Source organism: Lathyrus oleraceus, chromosome 5, assembly GCF_024323335.1.
Source record: "Lathyrus oleraceus cultivar Zhongwan6 chromosome 5, CAAS_Psat_ZW6_1.0, whole genome shotgun sequence".
NCBI classification, from domain to species: Eukaryota; Viridiplantae; Streptophyta; class Magnoliopsida; order Fabales; family Fabaceae; genus Lathyrus; species Lathyrus oleraceus.
In genome coordinates, this window is record NC_066583.1 from 83506993 (window position 1) to 83521076 (window position 14084).

Here is a 14084-nt window from a genome sequence, read left to right on the forward strand (position 1 = left end):
GTATTGGTGACAAATAGGTTTATAAAATCAAATGCTTTATTGATCCAACTATTGAAAGATTTAAATCTAATCTAGTCGCAATGAAATACAACGACAAAGTAGAGGGATTGTATTTGCTAGACACTTTCTTCACTGTATTCCAATCTATCAATTCCTTGCTTCATTCCTCCTTCGAGATTAAAGGCCTTGGTTGGAGTTAGTTAGCGGGAGTGTTATCAAATATTCGCAATTGCGGGGCTATGGCGGATATACATGGTGGTTTTCGGGCTCATTGACTGATATTGCGGGTTTTTCCACAATAATCTGCTATATCGGCGCCGCAAAGCATCCGGTATGGTGGGATTTTGGCTGTCATGGACATGGACTGCCATCCGCCATGGACAACACTGGTTAGCAGTAAAACTAACTAATTATGGCAGCATATACTAGTTAATTACATGTGGTAATGTACACGTATATAAATTCAGATTGTATTTAGATTGATTGATTCACAATTATGTACTTGAGACAGTCCAGCAATTTTCCCCCTTCTCTTGTACTGTTTTGGTAGACTGTATGTTGTAATATACTTATATTATTTCCTTTATCATTAATATCATTATTCTATTTTTATGTTTACTTTATTTTTTCTTATGTCTCTTGAAATTAGAGAAATTACGGAGGTGATTAACATGTAGTTGTTTAATTTATTATATGTTTGAACTTGCAGATATTCACAGACACCTCATCATATGAAAAAGAGTCAATTGATCACATCCGACAACTTTGGGCTCAATTCTTTTTGCAAAAGGTTGAAGAGCAAGAGAACCAGGAAAAGAAAGATTTAATGACAAAACAGAAGCGATTAAAAAAAACTTATATATAGATATATTTTTGTTCCATGAATGATTTATTGGTACAAGTTACATGAACAAAGTGGTTGAATTTTTTTCTTACATGAATACAATTTTTGTTGATGTATGACTTGGTGCAAGATTCTAAAGATTAGAGAAATGTTTGTTTTGGTTATTTTTGTTTTTTATTGAATATCCAGGAATATATAAAAATATTTGGTTTAATGAAATTTCAAATAAAATATTTTAAAAAAATTGAGATATTTTACACCCTTCATACACAAAATAGGGTGTAAATGTGTTAAAATTAAATGTAATTATAAGATATTTTACATTTGATATATCAAAAATAGGGTGTAAATATTTGTCATTTTACACCCGTTTGAATTATAATAGGGTGTAAATTCGTTTAACTTCAATGTATGTAGGTGACAATTTACACCCGTTTTATATTAAATAGGGTGTAAATGTCCTAAAATTCAATGTATATATCTACCAATTACACCTTTTTTTATCTAAAACAGGGTGTAATAGGTGACAATTTACACCCGTTTTATATTAAATAGGGTGTAAATGTCTTAAAATTTAATGTATATATCTACCAATTACACCCTTTTTTTAAATCTAAAATAGGGTGTAATATATTCTCTTTATACACCCGTTTTAAAACGGGTGTAAATTCTTCATACATATCTCACCCTTTGAATTTACACCCTATCATAACGGGTGTAATATGTATAAAAAACGGGTGTAAAATCTTCTTTCTGCACTAGTGTGAGCCAAGCAACCTACAAAACAAACAAGTTAGTTCATGATAATCAATCAAGCTCATTCAATTTGTAATGATCTCTTTGAAACATTTGTTGCTTAACCTGAAACAACAAACTTAAACATGAGCAACATGACCACTAGGACAAGCCTAGGGTCAAAAAGAGATAAAAAAGTTTAAAACAGCAAGGGACAAGTGCCCAAAGTCAAGACAAATCAATCAAGAAGCAAACCCAAGTGGTTTCATGTTCATATCATTCATCATTATCATTTCACAAACAAATTAGGTCAAAACATGTCATATAGAAGCTCATAGAAGTCAACAGAATGATTCAAGTCAAAACCAATCACAAACTTTTCAAACAAATCTCAAATAATTCATGATCAAACATCATCCATAACATCATAAGCATACCAAATTTCAGCTCATTTGGATCAAGGGAAGTAGGTCAATGAAAATCAGAAAGTCAAAGAAAATTCAAGCATACTCATACAAAGCATCAAAACATGCACCAACTTCAATAAATCATAAAACAGTGACAACACATGATAAATGAATGGGACTAAAACCATGACAAACCTTAAGATGTCTACAATTCACATGTCAAATTTCATGTCCATCCAATTAAGCATGAAAATTTCACAAATCAAATACAAACATGTGTCACAAAAAGTCAACAAATGACCAAACAGGGGAGAAAATTCCAAACAAATAGGAAATGCCATCAATAATTCCAGAAAAATTCATATGTAAACTAGACATCCACAAGTATGTTCATGCGAAAATCCAGACCAATTTGAGTTCAATAAGCATGGTAATTAAAATCATGAAGTTGGACATGAATGGTGTGACACAAATTGTCACACCCCTATTCAAAAAATCATAACTCAACAACCAGCAATGATAAATTCACAAACTCTACACCAAAATTACCATGAACATGTCTAGTTTAAGCACAAAAAATTTGGGAAGCATTGGATAATGTATCATCATTTCACAGGCAATTTGGCAAGACATACATAAAATGGACAACATGAGCAAACCCTAGCACATTTTAAAATCCATACGTGCAAAAAATCTGGAAAAATCACCATAAAAAACTAGAGGTCAAGAGGAGCATTCCACAAAAAATCCCATCAAATTTGGATTAAAATTGAAGCACTTATGATTTTTGGAAGATTGGCATATCAAATGAAATAAAAATTGAAAAATAAAATGATTTAATTGAATTAATTAAACGGCAGTGGCATAACCGTAATTATCTGGTCTCTTAAGTGAAACTCTGTGTTTCACTTAAGGACGTGTTGGCCAATGACTGGTGCATGGCAATCAAACAGTAAACTTCATGCAAGCAAAAGCCAAACGCGATTAAAACAAAAATTCTGGGTTTGGTTTTTAGGGTTTCCGCTACTGTTCATCATCATCAACAATCGTGATGAATTTTTTTTCCAGAAATGGCAAACAAACATACCAATCAAACCAGCAAACCATGCTAATCAACAATCTAAACTTAATTTTCGCTGACTCATGCTAACAAGAAAGAACCAAGCAAAAACATATTTGAATACACAACTTTGAATCCATGTATCTCTCTCAATATTCAACCATTTTCCATGATTCAAGTTTCAAAATAATCAGCATGGAGAGTTCTTTCTAAAGCATAGCATGATTTTGAAAATAAAGAGATTCGAAATCTTACTTGATTTGGAGCACAGTGATGATACAGTGGTTGTTTGGTTGCAAAAGGCTGAAACAGATGTACAAGGAGGTTTGTATTGATGAATGGAGAATGAATTTTAGCTAAACAACCTTTGAAACAGCTCCAATCAAGATCTGCCATGGATGAAGCTTTAATGTAACAGTGGTATGAGAGGCTTTACAGCTGAGATTTGATGCTTTCTACAGCTTCCAAAAGGATGGCATATGATGAAACAATCAAACCAAGCTCGAGCTCTTTGAAGATTTTTCAGAAAAAGTTCAAAAATAGAAATGAGTGTTTTGAGAGCAAAGGAATTTTTGATCTGTTTTGTGAAATGGTGGCTAGGGCTTTCTCAGCAGAAAAGTGAAATATATATTGTGATTAATGGAGCTAAGTTTGGTTAATGAATGGTTAATTGCATTTAGCTCAAAATGGAGTGTTTTTGGTTAATTGATGGATTTCACTTAAGTTGCATGTCCATGTGCTACAGCTGCGAAAATGGGCCTTAAGCACGTCCAAAATGTCATTTTTAGTCAAGTTCAATTGGTATAAAGTGTAGCAAATGGCTATTTTGAAAGTCAACTTTTTTACCTTTCCTTTTTAATTCAAGTCAACTAAAAAATGCCATTTTGATTGGTTGAGTTTTGGTAAAATGTGATGAAGGATTTGGATAGAGCACATCAAATATGACTTGTAGCAAAAAACCTCACTCAATTTGGCCAAATGGTTTGGAAGATATGCCACTTTGAAGTTCAAATTTTTTTTGAGAATGATTTGATCATACCTTGCCAACCACACATGAGAAATGAGTGTTCTTGGACTTTTTGGAAATGGGAGAACAAGATCTTCAACTTTCATGTTGGACAAAAATTCATTTGAAGCTTGTATGATGAAGTAATGTTGGGGAGAAGAACTTTCCATTTTTGGCAAATTCCAATTACAGGTCAACTTTCTATTTTTGGAAATTTCTTGTCTGACTTCAAATTCTTCACTGTGGATGTTTGACATGTTATATGAGGCTTATATGGACATGAATGAGACCTCTCAAACCAATTCCCACCATCAAATCACTGATTAAATGCACAGTTTACCCACAGTTGACTTCAGTTGACTTTGCTAGGGTTTTGCTTGGCTGAACCATGTTCTGATGAATTCCAAGCCCCTACCACTTGATATCTTGATTCAAAATGATGTCACAACTCATATGAACTCTTGATGAATGATCATGGTGCCCAAATTCTTCAAGAATGGCCACCATCTATCTCAATGACTGACTTTGACTGATTTGACCTAATTTGCTTCATCTGCAAGTAACATGGTTAGATGACAATATTTTTGTACCTTTGGTTAGTAAACAAATGAAAAGCAATGATATACAAATGCAATACATGCTTGGTGATCAAGAACCACACTCACAAGATACCCACCCACTAGGGGGGAAACAAAGGTATGCAATGATCCTTAAGGCCATGATATGATATGATATAGGCCATGAGGGATCTTAGGGCCAAAATTGGGGTCTTACAGATGCCCCTATTTAAGGTCATTCTAGCCGGAGAAGTGAAGTTTAGAAATCTTCATCTCGACGCGGTAGAATGGGCTTAAATAACAGTAATGAGACAAATTTTGGTCCCTAAGAGACCTGATGATGCAAATGTATGCATGCCAAAGACACAAATTCTGTGGGGAATATGGTTCACACAGAAGAAAAGACGATCCATCGGAGTAATACACTCACCAGGAACAGAGACTCTAACAAGACTCTTATTGGGGATAGTAAAAGAAAAAGAATGCGTGAGCAGGACACGACTTCAAGTTGGGGAAAAACAAAACTGACACAGCGTGAACAAGACACGACTCTGATTAGGGTAATAACAGAAATCAGACTGGAGGCCTCACTGGGGAGTGAAGGACTCACACTGGGGAAAAGAAAATTCCAAAGGAGAATAAATCCATTGGAGAGACACAAGCTGACTCCTGGGAAGAAGCAAAAGGAAATTCCACTGAGGAAGCACCAAAGAATGAGGTGTTACCGGTATAAGGGTAACAAGCTCATGAAGAATGAATATTCTAAGACCGGTATAAGGGTGAGAGATATCAATCAACCAAACATCTGAGAAAGACCTGAAAAAGGTACATAAACTCAGGAAAATCTGACTCCACAAGGGACCGAGGTCATAATAGGGAGCAGAAAGGAAGGAACACCAAGGATACCGGGTTGTAGGTATGTAACAGGTGACCGACCAAAGACGTGAATTGGTGTGTGTTCCAAAACACTCATCATCCTGAAGAGAGTGAAAGCAAACTTGTTTATAGGATGGATATTTGATTCTATAAAGAATGCAAATCTTACTCAGTTGGGGAAACAAACAAAGTGTTCGACAAAAGAGTGCATGAGATATATTATCTATAGCCGTCAAAACGTAGATAATGTACTCGCATGGAAAATTATCCTGAACCGGGTTGTAGGTTGTTTATAGGATAAGATCCGAAATCGTGAATTGGTTTGTGTTCCAAAACACTCATCATCCTGAAGAAAGCTAGAACAGCAGACTTGTTTATAGGACGGACGTTCGATTCCACAAGGAATACGAAACTTACTCTGCGGAGAAAACAATCAAAAGATTGACCCAAAAGTGAACGAGATATAATATCCATTGCCGTCAGAACGTGGATAGAATACTCATATGGAAGATTATCCTGAACCGGGTTGTAGGTTGTTTATAGGATAAAATCCGAAGACGTGACTTGGTTTGTGTTCCAAAACACTCATCATCCTGAAGAAAGCTAGAACAGCAGACTTGTTTATAGGACGGATATTCGATTCCACAAGGAATATGAATCTTACTCGACTGGGGAAGATCAACAAAGGACTCCAACCAAAGAGCGCATGAGACATATTGTTCATTACCGGCAAACCGTGAATAATATACTCGAAAGGAAGAGACACCAGAGATACCGAAGTATATAATAGGTGACTAACCAAAAAGAGAGACAATCGATACCAAGCATACGGGTAAACGAAAGACAATCTCAAAGGATAAATTGCAAGCATCCGGCAATTATCCGACAACAAAGAAATATTCGATTCCGCAAAGGGAAAAAGCGAATCTTACTCGACCAGGGAAACACGAAAGGCTTCGACTGAAGAGTACATGAGATATATTATTCATAGCCGTCAAAACGTGAATAATAACCTCGCATGGAAGATTATCCCTAACCGGGTTGTAGGTTGTTTATAGGATAAAATCCGAAAAGAAAGGCATCGGGATACCAAACTAGGTATATAATGATGAACAATCAAAGGGAGCAACAGACATTACCAACAAGAGGGTAAATGAAAGAAGGCTCGCTGGGAATGCATTGATGAAAATCAATGATCCGGGGAACACAATCACTGACAAAAGGTGAAAGGACCCGCTGGGGATAAAATTGCTAGCATACAACAATTATCCACAAAAGACTTGCTAGGGATATAAGTGCTTATCTAAGCAACTTATCCAAGCGAAAGGAAGATCAACATCAAGTATTGAATGAAGATAACCACAAAGAGGGGATTGTCATCGGTTGGGATGAACAAGAAAATTAACTCTGCAAGTGGAGAAAACAGGGTTTATGACTACCGGTTCGTAGGTAGAAAAACCGCAAAGATAGGACTTACGACTGCTGGTTTGTAGGTAGAGGGCCAAACTCTGGTGGGGATAACCACAAAATTAGGGTTTACATCTACCGAATACGGGGTAGAAAACCAACAACTCCGCGTGGGGATAGCACAAATCACAAATCCGCACGGGAAACCAAAATAGGGCTTATAACAAACCACAAACTGCCGGAGAGCAGGAAAATAGGATTTACAACTACCGACTGTTAGGTAGAAAACCAAAACTACTCCGCTGGGGAACAACCCACTGGGAAGCACAAGACTTTTGACAAATAGCCAGTTCGGGAATAATCCGAAAAGACAGACTGAATCAAGACATGTCCTAATGAGGATGTAACTCAAATAGGAAAATCCGTCCCAATATATGTGTTGGGAGGAAACGGAAGAAACCGTCATCCACGAGGATATATCTCAGTGGGGAACTGCAGAAGGACAGACAACAGACACTTTCTGCTTACGGGGCTGACTCTATATGGAGAGATTTAGACACCCGACATCTGCTAGGGGAGATCTATTAGGGATCTGCATCACCCGTTGCAGGAGACACAACAATCAAAAGATATATGGCAAACAATGCAACATGAATATCTGAATGTTTATGAATATGCATGAATATGCATGATTTTATGTTTAATGAATGCTGACAAAACAGACAATTCTAACACAAACAGGTCCAGGAATCAAACGCCCGGTATTATACTTCCAGGGGAAAACCAACTAGAAAGCCAATCTGCTGGAGATCTATATGCTGAGAAACAAAGATCTGCGGGTACTGCTGAGGAAGCAGAGAATCAGAGATATCAGGAAACCAAATCTCCGAGTGACGGATTAGCAAACAAACCGATCAGGGCACAGAAAGTCACAACAGGCAAAACAGCCACCAAGACGAATCTGTTGGAGAACAAGAGAAAACCCAAGATATCTGCAGGGGATCCCAGTGTCAACTGAGAAACAAAAGGTGCATTGCACAAGCACGAACTGCTGTAGAAGCAACTCCACATAACTCCGTTGGGGAACAACCCACTGAGGGAGAATGTACCACACAAGTAGATTCTGCAACAAGCCACTCTACTTGGGGAGAATACACAAAGCAAACTGATCGCAACAAGTAGATTCTACAATATAAGCCACTCTACTGGGGATCACAAGCAGTCAGGAAATCAATCCGTTCTCTAAATGCTAGAGCCATCATCCGACCATACTGGGGATTGAAGGAGTATTCAACAGGCGAAACTGCCACAACAAACGTTCTGCAGACTATGCTGAGGAAAAGATGGTTGAAATACTGGGATGTCAACCCAATCAACCACTGAATAAGAAAATAAATCCTGCTCTGCTGAGGAGAACAAACACTCTGATAGAGAGACAGCAACAACTCTACAGACGACTTCGCCGGGGAAAAGGTAAAGTACCGGGTATCAAACCGCCGACTTACCGAGTCTTTTAAAAGGAAAACGACCGTGCTGAGGAAACAGACAACTCTGCTGGCACCTGCACTGGGGAGAGTGACAACAACTCTGCTTGCAAATGTACTGGGGAACAACCCCAACAACAACTCTGTTTGAGGAACAACCCCAACAAAGATCTGAAGAAAGAAGATACAACCAAACCAGGAATATGAACAAATGTCTTACCTGTTGGAAATCATGCCACCCTCGGGAGAGCACTGAGATATTCTTGAGTATCCTTTCAATATTGTGAATGTTCACTTCGTTTAAAACAATATTTTTGAAAAATTTATTTGTTTAAAACAATGACATTTTATCAGTTTAAAACATGCAAAACATTTGTTGAATTGAAACAAATAAGAGTGCAAATAATTGGATAAAAAGCTCAAATTGATTTGATGGAATGGTAGCCTGCAAATGGCAAGACTCCATAGATCTGTACAAATTTGAAATCAGTGATATATATTGGAAGAGGGCTACATTGAACATAATGATCCTTTCTCTACCAATTTGAATCTCGATGTATCCGAAGCTTCGGTTGACGACGAATCGAGAATCTTCTGACGAAATGACGACTGGTGAACAGAAAGTCTTGTCAGGATGCAGTCACTTGCCAAATCCCTAATTTTTGCCTAGATTGCCCCAGGGTGAGGTACTCAATCTAGCGGGATGCAAATATTCTTTTTTTTCAAGTCTCTAATTTTTGCCTGAATTACCCTTGCGGGTTCTCCACCGAGACGCTCATTTTTGCCTAAGCCGCCCTTTCGGGTTTTCAACTTAGCGAGCTATTCTGTTTTTCATTTGCATATTCTTTTTTTTTTAGGCAAAGTATCTCTTGACTGCATCTGAATTCACAGGACGAGTGAAATCCTCCCCATCCATTGTTGTAAGCATCAATGCTCCGCCTGAAAAGGCTCTCTTAACAACATATGGACCCTCATAGTTTGGAGTCCACTTGCCCTTGGAATCGGGCGCGAAAGACAAAACTTTCTTGAGCACGAGGTCACCTTCTCGGAACACACGAGGCTTGACCTTCTTATCGAATGCTTTCTTCATTCTCTGCTGATATAGCTGACCATGGCACATGGCAGTTAAATGCTTCTCTTCGATCAAATTCAGTTGGTCGTAACGACTCTGAATCCATTCAGCATCAGTCAACTTGGCTTCCATTAAGACTCGCATTGATGGGATCTCCACCTCTACTAGGAGAACAGCTTCCATGCCATAAACAAGAGAGAAAGGGGTTGCCCCTATTGAAGTGCGTACAGACGTACGATATCCATGCAAAGCAAATGGCAGCATCTCATGCCAATCTTTGTACGTGACAGTCATTTTCTGGATGATCCTCTTGATATTCTTATTAGCAGCTTCAACAGCCCCATTCATCTTAGGTCTGTAGGGAGAAGAATTATGGTGTGCAATCTTGAACTCAGCGCACAACTCATCCATCATCTTGTTATTCAGATTAGATCCATTATCAGTAATGATCCTCTCTGGCACACCGTAACGGCAAATCAGCTGATTCTTGATAAACTTCACAACCACCTGCCTGGTTACATTTGCGTACGAAGCGGCTTCAACCCATTTGGTGAAGTAATCAATTGCTACGAGAATAAACCGATGTCCGTTGGACGCTTTCGGCTCAATCATGCCGATCATGTCGATTCCCCACATAGAGAAAGGCCATGGTGACGAAATCACATTCAGAAGTGTCGGAGGAATATGAATCTTATCCGCATAAATTTGACACTTGTGACATTTCTTCACATATTTGCAACAGTCAGACTCCATTGTCAGCCAATAGTAGCCTGCTCTCAACATCTTCTTAGCCATGGCATGTCCATTGGAATGAGTACCAAATGAACCCTCATGGACCTCAGTCATCAATAGGTTTGCTTCGTGTCTATCCACGCATCTGAGCAAAACCATATCAAAATTTCTCTTATACAACACTTCACCACTGAGGTAGAAGCTGCCTGACAACCTTCTCAAAGTTTTCCTATCTTTCGCAGATGCCCCAGGCGGGTAGACCTGGTTTTGGAGGAAATTCTTGATATCAAAATACCAAGGCTTGTCATCTTTCACTTCTTCGATTGCAAATATGTGAGCTGGTCTGTCCAAGCGCATCATAGTGATATTGGGGACATCATTCCACCATCTGACCACAATCATGGAAGCAAGCGTATCCAGAGCATCTGCCATCCGATTATCCTCTCGGGGAATGTGATAAAATTCAACTTCTGTGAAGAATGTTGAAATTCTCCTTGCATAATCTCTGTATGGGATGAGACCAGGTTGATTCGTCTCCCATTCACCCTTGATCTGATTAACAACCAGGGCCGAATCGCCATACACATCAAGATACTTGATTCTCAAATCAATGCTTTCTTCAAGTCCCATAATACAGGCTTCATACTCCGCCATATTATTCGTGCATTTGAAAGTTAGCCTTGCTGTAAACGGAATGTGTGAACCTTGAGGAGTAATGATTACTGCCCCAATTCCATTCCCATATTGATTAACAGCGCCATCAAACACCATCGTCCATCTGGAACCAGGTTCTGGACCTTCATCAAGTGTAGGCTCGTCGCAATCTTTCATCTTCAAATACAGAATTTCCTCATCAGGGAAGTCACACTGGACAGACTGATGATCTTCGATTGGCTGGTGCGCTAAATGGTCAGCCAAGATACTACCTTTGATAGCCTTCTGAGCTCGATACTCAATATCATACTCAGACATCAACATCTGCCAACGGGCAATCCTCCCAGTTAAAGCAGGCTTCTCGAAGATATACTTAATTGGATCCATTCTGGATATCAACCAAGTTGTATGATTTATCATGTACTGGCGCAAACGCTTAGCAACCCAAGTTAAAGCACAGCACGTCTTCTCAAGCATAGAGTACCGAGACTCACAATCAGTAAACTTCTTACTGAGGTAGTATATAGAAAATTCCTTCTTCCCTGATTCATCTTGTTGACCGAGTACACAACCCATCGAGTCTTCAAGAACTGTCAAATACATAATCAGAGGTCTTCCTTCCATAGGCGGAGACAAGATCGGAGGTTCAGACAGATAATCTTTGATATTGTCGAAAGCTTTCTGGCAATCCTCGGTCCAATCATGAGACTGATCTTTCTGAAGAAGCTTGAATATCGTCGCACATGTGGCAGTCATGTGGGATATAAATCTGGAAATGTAGTTCAAGCGGCCAAGAAAACCTCGGACTTGCTTCTCAGTTTTGGGTGCGGGCATCTCTTGTATTGCTTTGACCTTTGCAGGATCAACCTCAATACCTCTTTCACTTACCACAAAACCCAACAATTTGCCTGAACGGACTCCAAATGTACACTTGTTCGGATTCAGGCGAAGTTTGAACTTCCTCAAACGCTGAAAAAGCTTCAACAAATGCTCAATATGCTCAACTTCCGTTCGGGACTTAGCAATCATATCGTCAACGTAGACCTCTATCTCCTTGTGCATCATATCATGAAACAAGGTAGTCATAGCTCGTTGATACGTGGCTCCGGCGTTCTTCAAACCGAAGGGCATCACTCGATAACAGAATGTTCCCCAAGGTGTGATGAATGTTGTCTTCTCCATATCCTCGGGTGCCATCTTGATTTGATTATATCCGGAAAATCCGTCCATAAAGGAAAAGACTTTGAATTTAGCTGTATTGTCTACCAACATGTCAATGTGTGGTAGAGGAAAATCGTCTTTCGGGCTAGCCTTATTCAAATCTCTATAATCAACACACATACGGACTTTTCCATCCTTCTTAGGAACAGGCACAATATTGGCCACCCATTGAGGATATGTAGAAGTCACCAGAAACCCCGCATCAATTTGCTTATGAACTTCCTCTTTGATCTTCACTGCCATATCTGGATGAGTTCTTCTGAGCTTCTGCTTCACAGGCACGCACTCAGGCTTCAAAGGCAGGAAATGTTGAACGATATCTGTATCCAAACCCGGCATATCTTCATAGGACCAAGCAAAGATATCTGAATATTCTCGTAGCAAACTGATCAACTCTTCCTTGACGGACCCTTCAAGAAGTGCCCCAATCTTCACCAGGCGAACACAATCCTCAGACCCCAAGTTGACTGTTTCCAAGTCTTCGAGATGCGGCTGAATGATCTTCTCTTCATGCTCAAGGAGACGGGTAATCTCATCAGGAATCCCTTCAACGTCATCTTCTTCTGCCTCAAATACAGGGAATTCAAAATTAGGAGATGGCGTTGGATCATTATGTTCAATGGGTTTTAAGATCAACCTGCATAATGATTTTAGTTAAGGAAAAACTTCAGAATTTAAACAAACAAACCATTATGCAGATGAAAAAGATTGTTTTTATTCTTGTTTTTATGGGTTTTTTGTGATCACTGATTTCATGAAAAAGCAAAAAGTGAAAACAAATGGAAAAACAAATGTTTAACAATGCATTAATTGAATGAAAACATCATTGTATATATGCTTTGCCAACAATGTCATCACTTCTCCTTTGGGCATGGGAGAAGGGTTTCAAACAAAGTGAACAATTACTCTGATCTATGGATGACTGTAGGAACATCTACAGCGACCCAATTGTGGCAGACACCACCAGGAATAACGAAGTTGTTCACGTCTTCTGCATCCTCTTCCAAGATAGCAGCAGCTTCCTCTTCTTCAGGTCGATCGTCATGGATGAATCCTCCACTTGTGAACAAACCTTGCTCATTAAATGCCCCAGAACAGTAGCCAATGCCAGCCCGGGATCTATTGTCTTCGAGCTCAATCACTTTCCCTAAACCAGCGACTGCACCACATTCAATGGCCAGCTTAGCATCTCGGTAGGAAGCGAATGATGGAGACTTCTTCTCAATTGGTTCATCAATAGACAAAGCTTGGAACGGAGTTCCAACTTCATCCTCAGCATCAATATACGAGAAAGAAGACAGATGGCTAACCAGGAGAGCCTTTTCCCCCCTACTACAACCAATTTCTTATTTTTCACAAATTTCAGCTTCTGGTGTAGGGTGGATGTCACGGCTCCAGCCTCGTGAATCCATGGTCTACCTAAGAGACAGCTATAAGATGGGTGGATATCCATTACCTGGAAGGTAACTTGGAAATCATTTGGTCCAATTTTGATAGGGAGATCAACTTCCCCAATCACGGTCTTACGCGACCCATCGAATGCTTTCACAACAACCCCACTCTGCCTCATAGGAGGACCTTGATATGACAATCTGGAGAGTGTGGTCTTTGGCAATACATTTAGAGAAGATCCAGTGTCCACCAGCACATTGGACATTGCATCAGATTTGCAATTCATGGAGATATGTAAAGCCATGTTGTGGTCTCTTCCCTCCTCGGGGAGATCAGCGTCACAAAAGCTCAAAGTGTTGCAAGCGGTAATGTTTGCAACAATACTATCAAACTGCTCAATGGTGACGTCGTGATCAACATACGCCAGATCTAAGACTTTCTGCAGAGCCTCCCTATGGGGTTCTGAATTCAGCAACAGAGAAAGAATGGAAATCTTGGATGGCGTTTGTAGAAGCTGGTCTACAACATTGTACTCACTCTTTCTGATGAGCCTCAGTATCTCATCAGATTCTTCATCTACAATGCCACTCGGGCCAACTGAAGAAACGGGAGTTTTTTGTACGGAGGAGGATGGTTT